Raw genomic sequence first — 23,791 nt, 5'->3', positions numbered from 1 at the left:
ATCTGTTTTCCGGTCATCCTTCATTTAGTAAATGATGACCTGGTGGCTCAGACGGTAAAGCGTCTGTCTACAGTGTGGGAGACCCAGGTTCGAGCCCTGGGTTGGGAAGATCTCCTGGAGAAGGAAATGGCAATCCACTCCAGGACTATTGCCTGGAAAATCCCATGGACAGAGGAGCCTGGTAGACTACAGTCCATGGGGTCGCAAAGAGTCGGACACGACTGAGTGACTTCACTTTCTTTCTTTCTTTCTACCAAAACTTTAATGCTATCTCTGACAATTGTCCTCTTACACCATACATCAAATTCATAAGCAAATTTTCTAATCTCTAGATAAAAAATGTGCATAAAATCTACATCTTCTTATAATCTGTACATTTTATTATCTTGTTAATGCACCACAATATTTCACTGGAAATAGAACAGTAACTTCCTAACTGATGGATGAAATGTTGAATATAGTATATTCCTAGCCTGTAAGAAAATCACAATGTAGTGTTTGAGACAGAAAAAAAAATGATTAAAGTGGTAAAAGACTATATTAAGTGTGTGCATGCTAAGTTGTTTCAGGCCTGTCTGACTCTTTGTGACTCTGGACTGTAGCCTGCCAGGCTTCTCTGTCCATAGGATTCTCCAGGCAAGAATACGGGAGTGGGTTGCCATTTTCTACTCCAGGGGATCTTCCCTACCCAGGAATTGAACCCACAACTCTTATGTCTCCTGAATTGGCAGGCAGGTTCTTTACCACTGGCACCATCTGGGAAGCCCAAATAAGTATGTATAAATATATTAATTTATGTATTTATAGATATGTATGTTTATCAGGTATGCATTTTAAATATATCTAACTTTAAAAAATAAAGAATAAAACAAAGACTCTAATATCATGCAAATCATATATATGATGAAATTGCTCTTAAAAATACATATGTATCTGTGTGTATATATGTATATATTCATCAGTGATTCTCAGTGCTGCTATATCTCTCATGATCTGCAGTGATTCAGTGTTTTCTTCCAAATCCACAAAATTTGATTATCAGAGCTTCTTCAGTCCAAGTGCTTACTTAGCTGGTTTAGGTATCAATCTCTAATCTTGTCTATGGTGATTCATAAATGCTGCATCTCGTTCTTTAGAACAGAGCATATTATTTAATCTCACTAAGATAAAATCATTAATTTTATCAAAAATGAATTTACCAGTTTAAGATTTTTAATTTCTAATTTAAAAAATTGAAGAAAATTGTTTTATTGGACTAATATTACAGTCAACTAAGAAATCCATCAGAACTGTTACACATTCAAATATGGTGGATGGAATTTTCATTCATTTTTTTAAGTATATCCTGATTTCCTGGCACTGTGCTCCATCCAGGAATTCAGTGGTGAATAAAACCCCTAACTCACAATGCACACACCGCTGTCCATGAGATAGCAAGAAAAATGGTCCTTGCTGTGTATCTGTGATGTTTTGGGTCTGTCTGGAAGAATGTAAGTAACACCTGCCTAATTACTAATATCTTCACTTAAAATGATATAACACTTTGATGCGCTTCATGTAGTTTCTTTGGAAACTATTTATAAATATAAAATGATAAGCTATTTGAAAAAATCAGCTTATGGAAATTGTTAATTGTGTGCCACACGTTACAATTTGTAATATCTGCTGAATGCTTATAAGTTTATTGGTGCTGTTAAATATAATCAGCATTTGTTTTAACCAATGCAGTTCAATAGAATTCTTGATATATTTTATAATAACCTAACTGTGGTTTACCATAGATTTTTCCTTTCATGTTATTTAAAAAGTTTTACAAAGTAAGACAAATGACATGTACTGTGATATACGTATTATTAGTAATTGCTTATTGTCATTTTATATACAATCTGCTAAGTACTAAGTTTATATTTACCAGGAAAATATCTAGTTTGGTGACTTAAGTCATATGTTCTTCATTTTCTCCTTATGGTTGGCAGTAAGTGTGGGCGTCTGTCTGGGCCACTTGCCCAGCTGGACCAGTGCTTCCCTTTCACTTCCTTTCCCTGACTCAGCAGCAGGCCTGAGTGACAGGACAGTCACCAGTCTTCTAGACAAAAAATAGCTTGACAAGGGTAAATGTTTCCACTACTTGAGTCATCTGGGACTCCTCTCTGTGGTCAGTACCTGTACAGAAAAAGAATGGAAATTGTGTTTTCAGTGATAACATCCCTTCAAATATATTATATTTTGTTTCAGAGAACACCAAACCACAAGGATGGTTCCAGTCAGACATCCAAATGTTTACTCTGAGTCATACAGTAGTTAACACACTGGAGTGAGGGATTCCCTAAGTAGGTATCTGGGTTTTCTCTAGTCACTAGAGGCTGTTAGATATATGGATTTAAGTGGCTAAGTTTTATTTACTTTGCTGACTTTTAAATTTTATGCAGTGTCTTTTTTTTTTTTTTTGGTCTCTTTTGTGTAAGAATCAGAGAAATGTCCTATAATAGAAAGTGGGATAGAGAATTCCCAGCACAATGGGGTAAAGTATAGATATGTCAGATGAGTGTTAAGAAAACACAAAAAATAGTTACACCACCAGATAGATGATGATTAGCATCTGAAAAGAGGGCTTAGGGGGTTTAGAGGAAAAGGGGATCATATCTGTTTGGAAATATCAAGACTTCACACAGATAGTAACGTTGATATCATGTTTTGTGAAACTGCAGAACGGTAATGCTGAGGAAGAAGGGGACTTTTAGGGAGGAGGAAAATGACAACTTGTTTCAGAAGAAGAGTGATCTACCTGGATTGGTCTACTGGATCCATGTAGGGAATTATTAAGATTAACAGCTGAAAACTAAATCAGGCTTCAATTTTGAGTCACAATTTAAGAAAACTGTATTTAGTTTGGTAGACATTATTTTTCAGTGTATGATTGAAGTATAATTTAGAAAATTAACCTGAAGTCTTAATCATAATAAATGGCTTCAAGAAAGACTAAAGAAATGAGATCAGTGAAGAAATAGGAGAAAAAAGGACACAATATGAGGTAGAGAAAAGGAACCAGGAAGGAAGAGAGCAATGTGTGGACAAAGTAGAAATTATATGATTAACTGGGCATATAAAAAATCTGATAGAGGGCCCTAAAAAATTCTATTATTTTGGCATTAGCCTAATATAACCCCAGTATTTTTCACAGGTAGAGAAATTTGTAAACGGATTTAGTTTCTTGCCCTATTGACTGTGAATTCCCAGGTATTTCTATAGTAGAAATTTGAAAGTAGGCAGCAAGAAGTCCAGAGAAGATTAGAAATCATTCAATTAGAAGTAATTACAAAGATTGTTAAATGCCAAATGAGAGATATTTATTTTCTTGGAAGTTCTATTGATGCCTTAATGTGTCGTATGATTAGTTTTGTGTCACAGTCATTTCCAATGAGTTCTCCTGAATTTGCTGTATGCATTGACTCTAGCTGGAAATGGTTGGTTGTGCAATGGCTGGGGGAGATGGTCACATTGTCCATGCCCATTTATTCTTTCTCTTCTTCCTCCAATGTGATACAAAGTTTAATGAAAATGATTTCTTATCCTCAAGAGAGTTAAGTTTGGTTGAGGAGTAGGAAGTCATTGCTAGCAAGTTTGATTTTAGAATCATCAGTTAAAAATTTCCATTATGTTGATAAATTTTTGGTCAAGGCTCACTACTTAGACATCAGAAACAATCAGCAAAATTATTTGTTAGAAAACCATTTAGCAAGCGGATATTACCAGAGAAAATTATTTAGGAGTCGGTATTCATGAGAAATCATATTTTGGCAGTAATTGCCCTTCTTCAAAAAATTATCTTCCTTTTCAGTTTGGCATAAAAAATATTTGGACAGTGTGATTGTTTATAATAAAAGTGAAGTTTATACTATTTAAATCATATTTCTGATTCTTGAACTTAATGTGCTACTGTCTAAGTTTGTTTCCTATGTCAAGTTAGATTTATTTCATTTGGCCTGTGGAAGCTGACTGTCGTGTTGCCAGATATTTACTTGTATGCCTTTCTTTTTCCTTTTCCCTTTCTTTTTAAATTTTTTTTTCTTTTCTTCAGTTTGCTTTGCTTTTGTTCTATTTGCTTTATTTCTTCTTTGATTTTTAATTTTTAAGTGAGTTAGGAGACTGTGACTCTGTCTGCATGTACAAACAGGCAGATAGTCCTTATGACACCTACAGGACAATTTATGTTTCACTGAATTCAGCATAGTCTTGGTTGTTGTTGTTGTTCAGTTGCTTGGTTGTGTCTGATTCTTTGTGACCCCATGGACTGCAGCACACCAGTCTTCCCACCCCTTCACCATCTCCCAGAGCTTGCTCAAACTCATGTCCATTGAGTCAGTGATGCCATCCAACCATCTCATCCTCTGTTGTCCCCTTCTCCTCTTGCCTTCAATCTTTCCCAGCATCAGGGTCTTTTCTAATGAGTTGGCTCTTCATATCAGCTGGCCAAAGTATTGGAGCTTCAGCTTCAGCATCAGTTCTTCCAATGAATATTTAGGGTTGATTTTCTTTAGATTGACTGGTTTGATCTAGGGATCTCAAGAGTTTTCGTCCACGCTGTAGTTCAAAGGCATCAATTCTTCAATGCTCAGCCTTTTTTTATTGTCCAGCTCTCACATCTGTAGTTGACAACTGGAAGAAACAGCTTTGCCTGTACTTATTTGGGTTGGCAAAGTAATGTCTCTGCTTTTTAATATACTGTCTAGGTTTGTCATAGCTTTTCTTTCAATAAGCAATCTTCTTTTAATTTCATGGCTGTAGTCACCATCTGAAGGTATTTTGGAGCCCAAGAAAATAAAGTCCATTACTGTTTCTACTATTCCCCCATCTATTTGCCATGAAGTTATGGGACTAGATATCATGGTCTGTTTTTGAATGTTAAATTTTAAGCCAGCTTTCACCTTCCTCAAGAGGTTCTTTAGTTCTCTTCACTTTCTGCCATAAAGGTGGCGTCATCTGCGTATCTGAGGTTATTGACATTTCTCCCAGCATTCTTGATTCCAGATTGTGTTTCATCCAGCCTGCCATTTCACATGATGTACTCTACATATAAGTTAAATAAGCAAGGTGAAAATATACAGCCTTGACATACTCCTTTCCCAATTTGGAACCAGTCCATTGTTCCATATCTGCTTTTTACTGTTGCTTCTTGACCTTCCTACAGATTTCTCAAGAGGCATGTAAGGTGGTCTGATATCTATGGGGCTGCATAGAGTCGGACATGACTGAAGACACAGCATGCATGCATAAGCACAATGGGATGTTAATGAAGAAGTAATGCTAGAAAACACAGCTGATCTGGAGAAGTGGGAAACTCTAAGAAGGTACATGATCTGTCCCAGGGAACAAAGCTGACAGCAGACTCTGGTATCCCACCTTGCTTCCTACCCTGCCACTGTTCCTCCATTGTATTATGTCTAGCTGTTTGTATGCACAAAGCATTCTTTTTTTTTGAAAAACTGTCATCCAATACTGAACATTATCTGCTGTATATGTTCAATTTTTAATATGATTATATATGCATCTGAAACTATCACAACATTGTTAAATGGCTATACTCTGAATAAAATACAAAGGTAAAAAAAAAAAAAAGAAAAAGAATTTTCCACAGTTTGTTGTGATCCACACAGTCAAAGGCTTTAGCATAGTCCATGAAGCAGAAGCATATGTTTTTCTGGAAACTTCTTGCTTTTTCTATTATCCAACAGATGTTAGCAATTTGATCCCTGGTTCCTCAGTTCAGTTCAGTTCAGTTAAGTCACTCAGTCGTGTCTGACTCTTTGCAACCCCATGAATTGCAGCACGCCAGGCCTCCCTGTCCATCACCAACTCCCAAAGTTCACTCTGCTTTTCCTAAATCCAGCTTGAATATCTGGGAGTTCTCAGTTCATTACTGTTGAAGCCTAGCTTGGAGAATTTTGAGCATTACTTTGCTAGCATGTGAAATGAGTGCAAATTGTCCAGTAGTTTGAACATTCGTTGGCATTGTCCTTCTTTGGGATTGGAGTGAAAAGACCTTTCCAGTCCTGTGGCTGCTGCTGAGTTTTCCAAATTTGCTGAACATTGAGTGCAGCACTTTAACAGCATCATCTCTTAGGATTTGAAATAGCTCAGCTGAAATTACATCACCTCCACTAGTTTTGTTCATAGTGATGCTTCCTAAAACTCACTTGACTTCATAGTCTAGGATGTCTGGCTCTAGGTGATTGATCACATTAACATGGTTATCTGGGCCATTAAGATCTTTTTTGTATAGTTCTGTGTATTCTTACCACCTCTTCTTAATATCTTCTGCTTATGTTAAGTTCATATCACTTCTGCCTTTCATTGTGTCCATTTTTGCATGAATTGTTCTTGTTAGACAGCAGTATTTTGATAGAATTCTGCACTTCTTGGCAATTTAGTTATACGTCATCAAATAACACTAGGTCTATCAAGTTTGTTACCTGAAATGATCATGTCACTCAAGCAACATGAGCAATGTCGCAAGCTGCAAGAAATAAGGTATGCTTTCTGTAGTCTTAAGAATACAGAAACTTTTAGAAATATTTTTGAGCTTTTGAAAAACCTTTTCTTAATTCCAGAGTTTCATTTCAACTTACATAATGTTTACCTGAGCACATTATTTGTTACTGTTAAAGTTTAATTTCTTCTCCATTATAGTTTAGAAAAAAAAAGAAAAATCACCAAATAATGCAATAAATTATTCTCTGAACATGTCATCTCTACCTGAAAAATAATACATTGGGCATAAGAGAGGACATTACATTTTATCTTGTACTTGGTCAACTTTACCTGTCTGGATTACTTATGATTATGTGCATGTAAGAAAAATTGGAATTTTAAGAAAAGGCACCACTGAAAACATTAAGAAAAGATATATATACAGATCCTGCCATTACATGACTTTTAAGAAAGGCTTATTTGAGGGTTCAGACATGACAGTATCTCTCTGTCTCCTTCACAGTACTTACTAATTAGGTTTTTTAGGAGCTATCGCTAAATTATTGGTATTTTTATTAGTTGTAGTTTTAAAACAAGCAAACAAACTAACAAAAAAAACCTCTGAGGAGGTATCACATCACAGAAATTGAAATAGCAGAGAAAATTTCCATTGACTTTGAATATTTGGAGTAATCTGGAGTAGGTGCAGAGTATCATTTCTCTGTAAATGTCTTGAGTAGCATCTGTAATTAAGTATCTCCAAGTATTTTTCTGTACACATAACATTGCATAATTGCATGCTCTAACTACTTCCTCATGTATAGATCAAAGTTTTTGAAAATACAATGCTTTCTTTTTACTGGACTTAATTTTATCCTCCTCTTTTCTCACTTTGTCCATTGGGGATACATTCTCCAAAGTTGCTTAAAGAGAAAAAGAAAACACCTTTAGATCTTTGGATTTCACTATTTAGCCAAGGAAAACATTGAATATGAATCAAATGTTCCAGTACATTTCCATGATCTGTCATTAAACTATTTTCTTTTGAATTTCCTTTTAAAAATTGTTTAAATCTATGAAAGACCATGGTCCCCCCAAAGTTAACAATTTGCTTTAAACTAAAGTTTTGACTAATTGAATTACAATGCATGTTTTTTTCAAAATTGGTAAGGAAACTATAATAATTATTCAGTTCAGTTCAGTTGCTCAGTTGTGTCCGACTCTTTGTGACCCCATGAACCTGTCAGGCCTCCCTGTCCATCACCAACTTCCAGAGTCCACCCAAACCCATGTCCATTGAGTCGGTGATGCCATCCAACCATCTCATCCTCTGCTGTCCCCTTCTCTGCCTGCCCTCAATCTTTCCCAGCATCAGGGTCTTTTCAAATGAGTTAGCTCTTTGCATCAGGTGGCCAAAGTACTGGAGTTTCAGCTTCAGCATCAGTCTTTCCAATGAACACCCAGGACTGATCTGCTTTAGGATGGACTGGATGGATCTCCTTGCAGTCCAGGAGACTCAAGTCTTCTCCAAAACCACAGCTCAAAAGCATCAATTCTTCTGCAGTATCCAATATAATATCAGTGTTCCTGTATTATGAAAGTACCAAAAGTTATGAAGGTAAATGGTACTAAAGATTTTGATAGAAATTTCAGATTTTTATTAATATAAACATGTATAATGGGATAAACATGTCTGAAAATAGCCTTCATACCTTATTAAAACATTTTCCATGGAAATGAATTTTTCTCTACCCTTTTAAAGAATTTATTAAGATTAAAATGTCAAATTATAATACTTTCCTTGTACTCTGCTTTAAAATTAACTACAAGTTAAGAATTGAAAGCTTGTTCATTATATATATAAAATCAAAGGATAAAAATCTTTCAGAAACTAAGCCTATTTTCTTATTTAATTGACATATTCAGGATTTTTGAGTAGGAACTCTTTATTTAACTAGTATGTTCAGCATCTAATATGCTAAATCTATTAGTAGGCTTGAGGAAAACAAAGGTGAATAATATAATTGGTTCTGCCTTGGAAAGTTTCACTCAAGTTTTGAGGGAAAAGTGTATTATTTCAAGAATGAAATAGCAGTATTCTGTGAACAAATGTTCATTGACATGAGTAATTTTCTCTCTTAGTAATCTATTCTAATCATTATGATTTCACTAGCACTATTGAATTGAGTTAATGCTTTAATTATACATAAGTTAAATACTTAGTATTTTAAAATATTCTACATTTTTGTTCTAATTCAGTTATTTTTTATATGGTACTATGTGTCTTTAACTGGTAACCATGTGTCAAATTCTGTGACTCTTATACTTGAGCATAAAACTAAAGATTATATAACATTTGCTCTGTACTTATCCTTAAACTGTATTCCAGTATAATGTATCAAAATTTGCTCAGCTGAATGTACCTATTAGAAAGAGTAAATGTTTAAATTAAATACCATTGTGAAAGAACAATTGCCCACTTCTGAAGGGTAAAAAATTTCAAAAGAATGAATTGCCTAGCCTATTCTTTTGGTGTTTTTAACTGCCATCATTTTGCCTTTATTCTTGGCATGGAATAACATGAAGATTAAAGACGATTTTCTTTTCTTTACATTTAGCAGTTCTTTAGCTACAGTTTGCTCTCTCTCTCTTTGAGAACTGACCATGTTGGAACATTACATAAATTATCTTAGATTTTGTATTTCTTAACTCTAAAATTTCCATCTGGTTCTTTCTAAATGCCTTCCTTTCTTTTTGAGATTTCTTATTTTTTATTATAAGTGTATTTCCTTTGTGTCCACAAACACAAATGCTGCTTTACAATCCTTGTCTACTGATTCTAAAATCTGGGTCATCTCAATTGGTTTCTTGAATGTGGGTCAAATTTTCAATCATGTCCTGGTCATTGTGAATGAAGGTATTATAGAGATTTCAGTTTTGATTACAATATAGTCCTCAAAGACTACTCCTTTTTGTTTGTGTTAGTACACAGTTAGCGAGGTTAAACTGAAAGCTACCCTTGCTGATGTGGGCAGCTTCAGAAAGCTGTTTAATTCTTTTAGCCTTACCTGGGCTGTTTGGAGTTTACCGTCTGCATACGTAATTCACGTGTTAGCCAGAGATGTGGACAGAATTTATATGCAGAATTTGAGGCTTTCTAAATGAGGATCTCTCCTTTCTTGTATTTCCTCTTACATTTCCACTGGCTGTAGTAGCTCTGAACTCTTTCCTGTGGTTCTTTAAAGCAGTAAGGCTTTAAATTTCCATCTGAGTTTTTGCCACTTCAGATGTCACAGACTGGAGTCTAATATCAGATAAAAACTATTTTTTAAAAAAGGAAACTTCATCTAATGCTGTTTCTGGGTCCAAAGAGTGACTCCTCCTCAGTATATTCTGCCTGCTTTTGGTGATTCTCCAGTGCCTCTAGATAACTAACTAGTGAAGTTGCTCAGTTGTGTCCGCCTCTTTGAAACCCCGTGGACTGTAGCCTACCAGGCTTCTCCGTCCATGGAATTTTTCAGGCAAGAGTACTGGAGTGGGTTGCCATTTCCTTCTCCAAGATAACTAACTACTCAATTTATTTTTTTGTATCCCAGAAACAATAATTGTTATCTATAGGGGAATTAAAAGACACTTGCTCCTTGAAAGGAAAGCTATGACAAACCTAGACAGTGTATTAAAAGGCAGATACATCACTTTGCCAACAAAGGTCCATATAGTCAAAGCTATGGTTTTTCCAGTAGTCATGTACGGATGTGAGAGTTGGACCATAAAGAAGGCTGAGCGTGGAAGAACTGATGCTTTGAACTGTGGTGCTGGAGAAGACTCCTGAAAGTCCTTTGGACAGCAAAGAGATCAAACCAGTTAATCCTAAAGGAAATCAATCCTGAATATTCACTGAAAGGACTGATGCTGAAGCTGAAATTCCAATACTTTGGCCAGCTGATGCAAAGAGCCAACTCATTAGAAATGACCCTGATGTGGGAAAGTTGGAAGTTAAGAGGAGAAGGGGACAACAGAGGATGAGATGGTTGGATGGCATCACTGACTCAATGAATATGAGTTTGAACAAACTCTGGGTGATAGTGGAGGACAGGGAAGCCTGGCGTTCTGCAGTTCATGTGGTTGAAAAAGGAGGATACCGCTTAGTGACTGAACAACAACAAACAACAAAGAGGACAGACCTTCATGTTATTTGTAGAAGCAGAATTTTCTCCAGAAATTTTCACATCTAACTTTCTGACAAAATTATCTCTAGCCAAGAATAATTGTTTCATTAATTTTCATGACATATGGATCTCTTTAAGAATGGTTTTATTCAAAACATCTTCCTAATTACTCCCTAGTATATAAATACATCATAAAGAAGAAATATATTTTATTAGTTATAATTACTGTTAAAATGTCTGCATCCTGTAACAATATGCAGTTGCTCTTAATATTTGCTGGATTTCATGATATCACTTCTACATAAGACTGTGCAGATATGACCATTTCAACACTAAAATCTAAAGTACATATCGTATCAAAATATATATAATCTACCAATACATAGTTAAAAAATTACTTAGAACACAGACCATATGTTACATTTTAACACTTATTGTCTTATGATTCATGCTTTTTATTTATAATGATTGGCAGCATTTTTGAATATTTTTGTAGCAACATACAATAATGAGGCCAATATCTGATAATATTTTGATTTGCAGAAATGATGTAAAATACATTTCCACATATTGAAGAAATTACAAACTGATGTTGCAGAAAATACACATTTTGTATTTTTAGACTTATTAATAAAATATATACTTTAATAAAAATGAACCATAGTATACTTTTATTTCATTTACCTTACTGTCACCTTCTTAAAATATGTTATATGATGAAAATTACTAATAAAAACTATTTTGCCTGGTTGCTACCATGAGTATGTCTCTGTGTATAAAAACAGAACAACAAACCTAAGATTAAGTATTAACAGTAAAATAGCATCTTCTACAATGACAGAAATTAACACTATGCTATAAAATCAAGGTCTCAACATTAGGAGTAAAGTGCTCCCCCCCCAAAAAAAGATATGATTTTCATGTAGGTTATAAAATAAGGTATAAGTATCATATTTCCTGACTAATATCAAAAGTTTCAGTTGTAAAAATTAATGACAAAGCAAAAAACTTTCTAAAATAGATTTTTTAAAATGTGTTTTAAAACTAGGCATTTGGCCACTTGTGATTATTGTCTAATTCTACAAATATGTTTTAAAGCCAAGCATGTCAAGTGAACTTAAACAGAATTACCAGAATTATGAAATCTTCTGTAGAGATAACCATCCTTGGATCTCTGGAGATTTTCTCATTAAGTCCTGTGTGGTAGCCAAAGAAAGTCAAAAGAGTCTCTATTGAGATTTCCTTCATTTGGTCTTCTCGCCACAGTTTTAACATTAGAAAGATATTAACTCTGGATGCTACAGAGCCTATGTATTTAACTTATTTATTTACATTTTCCAGTTGTGTGGAAGAGGAGGAGATTGAACTATTGATGTGTTTTTGGAAGTATAGGTTGGCCTACAAAACAGGGCTTTGAGAAAGAGAAGAAATGTATGAGATTAAAGATTAAAAATAAGTAAAGAAGCATATAGATACTTCAGTAACATCGATAAAAATTAGATTTGGGTACCAAGGAACATCTTTCATTTTCTCCTTTGCTTTTCACTACTCTTTTTTTCACAGCTATTTGTAAAGCCTCCTCAGACAGACATTTTGCTTTTTTGCATTTTTTTTTTCTTGGGGATAGTCTTGATTCCTGTCCCCTATACAATGTCACAAACCTCTATTGCCTTTGCCCTGTTTTATTCTGTACCCCAAAGCCAAATTTGCCTGTTACTTCAGGTGTTTCTTGACTTCTTACTTTTGCATTCCAGTCCCCTATAATGAAAAGGACATCTTTTTGGGGTGTTGGTTCTAGAAGGTCTTGTAGGTCTTCAAGGAACCGTTCAGCATCTTCAGAGATACTGGTTGGGGCATAGACTTGGACTACTGTAATATTGAATGGTTTGCCTTGGAAACAAACAGAGATCATTATGTCATTGTTGAGATTGCACCCAAGTAGTGCATTTTGGATCTTTTGTTGACTATGATGGTTACTCCATTTCTTCTAAGGGATTCCTGCCCACAGTAGTAGATATAATGGTCATCTGAGTTAAATTCAACCATTCCAGTCCATCTTAGTTCACTGAACCCTAGAATGTCGATATTCACTCTTGCCATCTCCTGTTTGACCACTTCCAATTTACCTTGATTCTTGGACCTAACATTCCAGGTTCCTATGCAATAATGCTCTTTACAACATCGAACCTTACTTCTATCACCAGTCTCATCCACAACTGGGAGTTGTTTTTGCTTTGGCTCCATCCCTTCATTCTTTCTGGAGTTATTTCTCCACTGATCTCCAGTAACATATTGGGCACCTACCGACTTGGGGACTTCATTTTATTTAACTTGTATGCAGAGTACATCATGAGAAACGCTGGGCTGGAGGAAGCACAAGCTGGAATCAAGATTGCTGGGAGAAATATCAATAACCTTAGATATGCAGATGACACCACCCTTATGGCAGAAAGTGAAGAACTAAAGAGCCTCTTGATGAAAGTGAAAGAAGAGAGTGAAAAAGTTGGCTTAAAGCTCAACATTCAGAAAACAAAGATCATGGTATCTGGTCCCATCACCTATGGCAAATAGGTGGGGAAACAGTGGAAATATTGGCTGACTTTATTTTTCTGGGCTCCAAAATCCCTGCAGATGGTGATTGTAACTGTGAAATTAAAAGACACTTACTCCTTGGAAGGAAAATTATGGGCAACCTAGACAGCAGATTAAAAAGCAAAGACATCACTTTCTGGCAAAGGTCCGTCTAGTCAAAGCTATGGTTTTTCCAGTAGTCATGTATGGATGTGAGAGTTGAGCCATCAAGAAAGCTGAGCACTGAAAAATTGATGCTTTTGAACAGTGATGTTAGAGAAGACTCTTGAGAGTCCCTTGGACTGCAAGGAGATCCAAACAGTCCATCCTAAAGAAAATCAGTCCTGAATATTCTTTGGAAGGACTGATGTTGAAGCTGAAATTCCAATGCTTGGGAAACTGATGTGAAGAACCAACACATTGGAAGAGACCCAGATGCTGAGAAAGATTGAAGGTGGGAGGAGAAGGGGATGACAGACGATGAGATGGTTGGATGGCATCAGTAATGTGATGGACATTAGTTTGGGTAGACTCTGAGAGTTGGTGATGGACAAGAAACCGGCGTGCTGCAATCCATGGGGTCACACATAGACACAACCAAGCGACTGAATTGCACTGACTGACCTTTCTTGTGGTAATGTTTTTTTTTCTTCTTCCTGAAGTTTATCTTTTGGAAATTTCTTTCATGACAGACTTGAAGTTGTAAACTTTTTCACTTTTAAATGGTCTCTATTGCTCTCTCATTCTTTGTAATTCAGATGAAAATATAGTTCTAGTTGGTTCAGTTCAGTTCAGTTCAGTCACTCAGTCATGTCCGACTCTTTGTGACCCCATGAATCACAGCACGACAGGCCTCCCTGTCCATCACCAACTCCCGGAGTTCACTCAGACTCACGTCCATCAAGTCAGTGATGCCATCCAGCCATCTCATCCTCTGTCATCCCCTTCTCCTCTTGCCCCCAGTCCCTCCCAGCATCAGAGTCTTTTCTAGTGAGTTAACTCTTCAATGAGGTGGCCAAAGTACTGGAGTTTCAGCTTTAGCATCAGTCCTTCCAGTGAACACCCAGGATTGATCTCCTTTAGGATGGACTGGTTGGATCTCCTTGCAGTCCAAGGGACTCTCAAAAGTCTTTTCCAACACAACACTTCAAAAGCATCAGTTCTTAGGTGCTCAGCTTTCTTCACAGTCCATTGCTCACATCCATACATGACCACAGGAAAAACCATAGCCTTGACTAGACGGACATTTGTTGGCAAAGTGTTGTCTCTGCTTTTGAATATGCTATCTAGGTTGGTCATAACTTTCCTTCCAAGGAGTAAGCGTCTTTTAATTTCATGGCTGCAGTCACCATCTGCAGTGATTTTGGAGCCCCAAAAAATAAAGTCTGACACTGTTTCCACTGTTTCCACTGTTTCCCCATCTATTGCCCATGAAATGATGGGACGGGATGCCATGTTCTTAGTTTTCTCAATGTTGAGCTTTAAGCCAACTTTTTCATTCTCCACTTTCACTTTCATCAAGAGGCTTTTTAGTTGCTCTTTACTTTCTGCCATAAGGGTGGTGTCATATGCATATCTGAGGTTATTGGTATTTCTCCCAGCAATCTTGATTCCAGCTTGTGTTTCTTCCAGTCCAGCGTTTCTCATGATGTACTCTGCACAGAAGTTAAATAAGCAGTGTGGCAATATACAGCCTTGACGTACTCCTTTTCCTATTTGGAACATGTCTGTTGTTCCATGTCCAGTTCTAACTGTTGCTTCCTGACCTGCACATAGGTTTCTCAAGAGGCAGGTCAGGTGGTCTGGTATTCCCATCTCTTTCAGAATTTTCACAGCTTATTGTGATCCACACAGTCAAAGGCTTTGGCATAGTCAGTAAAGCAGACACAGATTTTTTTTGGAACTCTCTTGCTTTTTCCATGATCCAGCAGATGTTGGCAATTTGATCTCTGGTTTCTCTGCTTTTCCTAAAATCAGCTTGAACATCAGGGAGTTCATGGTTCACGTATTGCTGAAGCCTGGCTTGGAGAATTTTGAGCATTACTTTACTAGAATGTGAGATGAGCGCAATTGTGCAGTAGTTTGAGCATTCTTTGGGATTGGAATGAAAACTGACCTTTTCCAGTCCTGTGGCCACTGCTGAATTTTCCACATTTGCTGGCATATTGAGTGCAGTACTTCCCACTTGACTTCACATTCCAGGATGTCTTTCTCTAGGTGAGTGATCAAACCATCATGTTTTTCTTGGTCGTGAAGTTCTATTTTGTACAGTTCTGTGTATCTTGCCACCTCTTCTTAATATCTTCTGCTTCTGTTAGATCCATACCATTTCTGTCCTTTATCGAGCCCATCTTTGCAGGAAATGTTCCCTTGGTATCTCTAATTTTCTTGAAGAGATCTCTTGTCTTTCCCATTCTGTTGTTTTCCTCTATTTCTTTGCACTGATGGCTGAGTAAGGCTTTCTTATCTCTTCTTGTTATTTTTTGGAACTCTATATTCAGATGCTTATATCTTTCCTATTCTCCTTTGCTTTTCACTTCTCATCTATTTGGTTAGTTATCATTAGTTTTTTACAGTATGTCAGTGGCTATCTTTTTCTTATACCAGTTGATATATGTTATACTTCCTTTTTTAAAAAAAATATATTATTTATTTGGCTTTTCCTGGTCTTAATTGTGGCACATGCGATCTTTAGTTTCAGCATGTAGGCTCTTGTTCCATGACAAGGAATTGAATCTGGGTGCCCTGCATTGAGAGCATGGAGTCTTAGCCATGTGATCACAGGGTGGGTTACCATTTCCTTCTCTAGGGGATCTTCCCGACCCAGGGATCAAACCCGGGTCTCCCTCATTGGAGGCAGACACTTTAACCTCTGAGCCACCAAGGAAGCTCTTGTTATATTTTCTTTATGTATAAATTTGTGAGTTTTTCTTTTAATCAGTTCTTGAAAATTTCAGTCATGTTTCCTTTATATTGCTTCACCTCTATTTTTCTTTATTACCTACATGTTTAGATGTAAGCAGGTCCTTGCTTAGGTTTAATATGCTCAAGATAAGTATACACACATAGCATTGTGCATGTTTGTGTGTGTGTGCATTTTCTTCTTATAATTATTAAAAAATTGATTTAGCCCTCTGTTTCAGTTACAGTTAGCCATAACATTTATCTTAGGACAAAGAGATTATTTACTTGTATAGTTTTGACATTACATATGACTGGCTCTAACATATTAACCAGATGTTAGTCTACATGCAGCAAAATTACCATATTACTAAAAACAATAGGCATTTAAATTATTTTATTTCAGTCCAACTTGGGTGGTTGTGTTAATTTATTAAATTTGTCTCTAGAATTATTCAGAGCAAATGGTACTTTGCATTTTTTTAATTATTCAGCATAATGTGGGAAAATTAATGCTTCTTTGTTATGGAATTTTTAGATCTATTTCATTGCGAGGATTACTAAATTGAGACAGCAAAATTAAATAATGTTTTAAGAAAGCAGCATTCATACAAATGCACAACTTTCTCTTTTCCTTATAACATATTAAATTTTTGTTTTATCTGTGTTTTAAAGTTTATAGCGTAAATTATTTAGTCTTTCAAGTTAGCTGTTTCTCAGAATATGCATCTTTTGAATTATTTACTTATCTGGGCTTTTAGACTCTAGGATGATGTGGGTTTGTCTATCAATTTTTGCACGAGCTATTTGGACACTTTTTTAGATGCCTACGTGTCCAGATGTGTTGTGTCTTCTTGAAGAATTTACCACTTTATTATTATCAAGATTTCTTTTCATGACTGATAATCTTTCTCATTCTGAATTATATCTTGTCTGAAATTAGTATAGATACTCCAGCTTTGTTTTAATTTGTGTTAGCATGGTGTATTTTTCTCTCTTCCTTTCCTTTCAACCTATCTTTGTCTTTATATTTAAAATGAATTTCTTAATACAATTGGGCTATTTTTCTTTCTTATCATAAAATTCTATATTTTAATTGGTGTTATTTATATCACTCTTACTTAAGGTAGTTATTGATAGAGTTGAACTCATATTTACCATGTTTGCAACTGCTCCTGTTCATTCCAATTTTCTCTTTTCCCCCTCTTTTTTCCCTCCTCTAGTTTTGAGTATTTTATTAATTTACACTTCCATTTTATCTCTTTTCTTCATTTATCTCCCTTTTTTCTGCTCTTTAAATGTTTCTTTAGTAGTTGCCCTAGAGTTTACCATACTCGGTACATTTTAAACTGGCCTGGATTCAACTTCAAATAACATTATGTCATTCCATAAGTAGTACAGATACAATAAAAAAGTATTTTCAGTTTCTTCCTCCCATCCTGTGTGATATTGCTGTCATTCATTTCACTAACCATATGATATAACCACCCAAAATATTAGTTACAATTATTTCTTTGAACAGTTATTTTTAACATCAGTTAAGAATAAGGAACAAAGGGAAGAGATTTAATCTTCATTTTTCTGTTATCCAACACTTTTCTTTTTAATAGGTCCAGTTTTCTAACATACACTGCCTTTCTTTTGTCTGGAGAATTTCTTTTAATTTCTTAATTTCTTTTTTGCAGGTGTAGGTTTGCTGGTAATTAATTCCTTCAGCTTTATTTTGGCTGAGAAAGTCATTTATCTTTCAGTTTTGAAGGATCATTTCTCTGAACATCGACTTCAAGGCAAAGAGCTTTCAAAGCTTTAAATATTTCACTTCACTTTCTTCTTGATTCATGGTTTCTGAAAAGATTCCAATATAATTTAACTTACTGTTCCTATATAGATAAAGTGTTTTTATTTCTCTTGGATTCTTTCCATTTTTCCTCTGTCTTTGCTTTTTTTATTTTAAATATTACATGTGGAGGGGTTTTGTTTTTGTTTTGTTTTTGTTTTTTCCTGCTTCATGTTCTCCAAACTGGTTTGTGGATCGTGGTTTTGTATCTGTTATGATTTTGGAAAATTCTTGATTTTTATTTCTTCAAATATCTCTCTTTTGTTCTCTCTTTTCTTTATAGTACTCCAATTACACACATATTATACTTTTTGAAAATTTCCCGCATTAGTCCAATGTTATATTCTATTTTTTTTCATACATTTTTCTCCTTGCATTTCAGTTTGGGACATTTTTATTGATCTTTCTTTATGTTCACTGAATTCAGCTGTGTCACATTTACTGATGAGCCCATCAAAGGCATTCTTCATTTATGTTATTGTATTTTTTTACTTCTAGAAGTTCCTTTTGATTCTTTCCATCTTTCTGCTTACATTACCCATATGTACTTTCATTGTATCTATTTATTCCATTAGAATTCATAATGTTTTAATCACAGTTAGTTTAAATTCTCTGATTAACCCAACATCTGTGTCACATGTGAGTCTGGTTCTGATGATTGCTTTTCCAATCTGATTGCTTCTTCCGATTCTGTTTTGTTTTTTGATGAGGGCGCTATTGGTGTGTTTTGTTTATATTTTTTGAAAGCTGGGACGTGATTTGTCAGGTAATAGAAACTGGGGTAAATAGGCTCTTAATATGATGACTTATATTAATCAGGCTAGGAATGGGGATGTGTTTACTGTTTGTTGTAGCTGTAGATACCATTAACTTCCAATTCTTCTAGTGCCTTATTTTTGTGTCCTCTCTTGACCTTAGGCTTCCCTACTTCAGAGAGAGTCTGTGTCTTACAGCACTTTACCTGTATCTACTGTTATTATGCTGGAGCCTTTGTGGCAATATGTGGAGGAAAGTGATTTTTCTACATTTTTATTAAGCTCCATCCTTTTAGTGTCTGTGTCTCAGGACTGTGACACCGTTCCCTGCCCCTCTCCCCTTGCTCACCCACACATACCTGTTATGTGTATGTGTATGTTTGTGTCTTTGTGTGTGTGTGTTTTCATTTTAGGTGAGTCACAAGAGGTAGAGGGGAGTAGAATGGGGAGGATTTTACTCCCCTAATTGGACTAAGAATCTAGGATTATGCTATGGCAAAGTCCTTTCCCCTGAAGAGAAGGTCTCTTTTCGGGGAAGGCTCTGGATATATTTCTTAATGTTCTTGGCATCTCCAGCCCCATACCCTCACATAAGGAGATCCTTCAGAGACCTTCATCTTGAGCAGCTGGTGGCATTTCTGGAGGGAAAGATAAAAATATGCTTGAGTGGGGGAATCCTAGGACTGTGATCCCAGGAATTTGTCATTCTCTTGCTACTCGTACTCAGCCTCTGGTTGTGGTTGTTGTTGTTCAGTTGCTAAGTCATGTCCAACTCTTTGAAACCCCATGGACTGCAGCACACCAGGCCTCTCTGTCCCTCACCATCCCCTGGAGTTTGCCCAAGTTCATGTCCATTGCATCAGTGATGCTATCTAACTATCTCATCCTCTGCCGCCTCTGGCAGTTCTCCAAAAATAGCATCTAAATGTTCTTAGCAGGTATGGTTCCAGTGGCTTTGCTTCATGGAAGGTAAAACTTGGGTGCTGTATCTCTCTGGATATGGCTGTCTTACCAGATTCTTAGGTGTTGCTTTGTTCTTAAACCTCTGTTTCCTGATATGTTAAAGAAAAGTAATTGAGTTTATTTGTCCAACTTTTTCTTGTTTAAAGAATAGGAGTGACACCTTCCAAGAACTTTCATGATGAAGCTGAAACCAGAAGTCCCCAAGCGGTCTTATTTAAGACAGTAAAATCACATATCTGTCATTATTTATCAGGTGTCATACAGTCCATCTTCATCTTGACCTTTTCTGTACTCTCTAAGTACTAATACCTAACCCATGTTCTTTTGTAGCATTGGCATGAATTATAAACATCAGTCCCCAATTCACCTTTCTAATTATACTTCTGACCTCTAAAATTCTGTGTTAAGAAAACCCTCTCTACTTTATGCTATCATTCATCTAAACCCTCTAGTCATTCTGTACCTAAAGTAATTTCTTCTTAAATATCAAGCAATCTGATATGACACTTGCTGCTACACTCTGGTACAGTTTTTGGAATTATTTTCCTTTTTTAATGTATTTTTCCTGAACTTCTAATTTTCTTTTATTTGTTCAACAAAAGTATATACTCAACAACATGTTGTTGGCTCTTCCTTCACCATTTTCCCTCATTCCAAATTCTGTACTACCAAAATACATACCTACTCTAAGTTTAAAATTCTTGACCTCTTTTGGAATTGATTTCAAGTACTATGATTTTTTTTTTCAGTTTTCAGAATAATCCCTTTCATGATACTGTTCTGGATTCTCTACTGTAACCTCTATATAGTCATATAACTTTTATCACAGCAAAGACATTCTGAAAAATTCCTATAGAATATTGATTTCATATTGATCTCTTTGTTTTGGTGTACCCAGAGGTTTAGTGAGAGTGTTCACACCTTAGAGACAAATCCCTTCACGTGTCCAACCTCTAAAAATTAATTAATATAATCCATTCTATGAGAAAACTAAAAAAAGAAAATCAAATGATGATATCAACATGTACGAAGAAAGTATTTAACAGAATATAGCACCTATTCATGATTAAAAAAAAAAAAAAAAACCTCTCAGGAAATAGGAATAGAGGTAAACATTTTCAAATTGATAAAGACTACCTACACAAACTTTTATAGCTAACACCATATTTAATGGTGATCAATTCAAAGCCTTCTCAAAAATATCAGATAAAAGATGAAGATGCCCCCTCTTGCCACTTCTTTTCAACATCATACTGAAAGTCCTTGCTAAAGCAACAGATAAGAAAAGAAAACAAAAGGAATAAATTGGACAAAAAAGCATAAAACTGTTCACAAATGACATGATTTTCTATGTGGAAAATCCAAAAGAATTGATAAATCCTCCTGGATCTAATAAATGATTATAAGGAAATTGCAGGATACAAGGTTATAAACAGAAGTCTATTGTCTTCCCACATACCAACTATGAACAAGTGGATGTTGAAATTAAAAACACAATACCACTAACTATAACACTAAAATAAATAACATTTAGGTATAAATCTAACAAAATATGTATAAAATCTAAACTAGGAACAGGTATAAAACACTAATAAATGAAGTTTAAAAAAAAGCTAAATAGATGAGAAAAGTGTTCCATATTCTAGTAAAGAAGATTCAATATAATCAAGATGTCATTTCTCACCAAATTAATCTGTAGATTCAATGCCACTACAATCTAAGTCCCAACGAGTTATTTTATAGATATCAACATTCTGATTCTAAATTTTACAGGGAGAGGCATAAGACCCCAAATAACCAGCACAATATTTAAGGAAAAGGACAAAGATAGAGGACTGGCACTACTTAACTTCAAAAAAGGTATTAATGACATGATAACCAAGATGGTATCTAGGAGTGTGAAATCAAGTGGGTCGTAGGAAGCATTACTGCAAATAAAGCTAGGGGAGGTGATGGAATTCCAGCTGAGCTATTTTAAATCTAAAAGATGATGCTGTTAAAGTGCTGCATTCAATATATCAGCAAATTTAGAAAACTCAGCAATGGCCACAGAACTGGAAAAGGTCAGTTTTCATTTCAGTCCCAAAGAAGGGGTATACCAAAGAATGTTCAAGCTACTGCACACTTTTCTGGAGAAGGAAATGGCAACCCACTCTAGTATTCTTGCCTGGAAAATCCCATGGACAGAGGAGCCTGATGAGCTACAGTTCATGGGGTCACAAAGAGAGGGACATGACTGAGTGAGCACAATGCACAATTACATTCATCTCACACACAGCAAGGTAATGCTCAAAATCCTCCAAGCTAGGTTTTAACAGTACATGAACTGAGAACTTCCAGATGTACAGGCTGGATTTAGAAAAGGCAGAGGAACCAAAGATCAAATTGCCAACATCTGTTGGATCAAGTAAAAGCAAGAGAATTCCAGAAAAATATCTACTTCTGTGTCATTGACTAGGCTAAATCCTTTGACTGTGTGGATCAATACAAACTATGGAAAATTCTTCAAGAAATGTGAATACCTGACCACCTCACCTGACTCCTGTGAAACCTGTATGCAGGTCAAGAAGCAACAGTTAGAACTGGACATGGAACAATAGTGAAAGTGAAAAGTGAAAGTCACTCAGTTGTGTCCAACTCTGCAACACCATGGACTATACAGTCCATAGAATTCTCCAGGCCAGAAGACTGGAGTGGGTAGTCTTTCCTTTCTCCAGGGATCCTCCCAACCCAGGGATCAGACCCAAGTTTCCCACATTTCAGGGGGATTCTTTACCAGCTGAGTCACAAGGGAAACATGGAACAAAGGAGTACATCAAGGCTGTATATTGTCACCCTACTTATTTAACTTATATGCAGAGTGTATCTTGTGAAATGACAGACTGGATGAACCGCAAGCTGGAATCAAGATTGCTGGGAGAAATACCAACGACCTCAAAGATGCAGATGATACAACCCTAATGGAAGAAAAGGAAGAGGAACTAAAGAACCTCTTGATGATGGTGGAAGAGGAGAGTGAAAAAGCTGGTTTAAAAATCAGCATTTAAAAAAGTAAGATCATAGCATCTGGTCCTGTCACTTAATGGCAAATATATTTGGAAACAATGGAAATGGTGACAGATTTTATTTTCTTGGGCTTCAAAATCACTATGGACAGTGACTGCAGCTATGAAATTAAAAGACATTTGCTCCTATGAAAGAAAGCTATGACAAACCTAGACAGTGTGTTGAAGAGCAAAGACATCACTTTGCCGACAAAGATCCATATAGTCAAAGCTTTGTTTTTCCCAGTAGTCAGTCATGTGTAGGTGTAAGAGTTAGACCATTAAGAAGGCTGAGCACCAAAGAATTGATATTTTCAAACTGTATTGCTGGAGAAAACTCTTGAGAGTCCCTTGGACTGCAAGGAGATCAAACCAGTCAATCCTAAAGGAGATCAGTCCTGAATATTCATTGGAAGGACTGATGCTGAAGCTGAAGCTCCAATACTTTGGCCACCAAATGCAAAGAGCCAACTAGTTGGAAAAGACCCAGAAGCTGGGAAAGATTGAAGGCAGGAGAAGGGGGCTACAGAGGGTTATATGGTTGGATGACATCATCGACTCAGTGCACAAGAGTTTGAGTAAACCTCCGAAAGACAGTGAATGAAATGGAAGCCTGGCATGCTGGAGTCTAGTTCGCAATGAGTCGGACACTACTGAGAGATGGAATAACAGCAATTCAATGTCAAGACTTACCATAAAGCTACTGTAACCAAGACTGTGTGTTACTGGCAAATGAATAGTGAAATTGATGAAAGAGAATAGAGAGCTCAGAAATAGATTACTGTAAATAATGTCAACTGATCATTGACAAAGGAGAAAAGCTAGTACAATGGAATAAAGATAGCCTCTTAACAAATGGGGTTAGAACAAGTGAACATTTACTTCAAAAAAATAAATCTAGACACAGACCTTACACTCTTCACCAAAATGAGCACAAAATATATCACAGATATAAATGTAAAATTCAGAATTATAAACATCCTAGAATAATTACATAGAAGAAACCCTATGGTAGTGTCTTTTTAGATATAACATCAAAGACATGATCCATGAGAGAAATAATTGATGAGTTGTAGCTCATTA

This window comes from Ovis aries, chromosome 4 (assembly GCF_016772045.2).
Source record: "Ovis aries strain OAR_USU_Benz2616 breed Rambouillet chromosome 4, ARS-UI_Ramb_v3.0, whole genome shotgun sequence".
NCBI lineage: Eukaryota > Metazoa > Chordata > Mammalia > Artiodactyla > Bovidae > Ovis > Ovis aries.
This window is presented reverse-complemented; position numbering follows the sequence as displayed.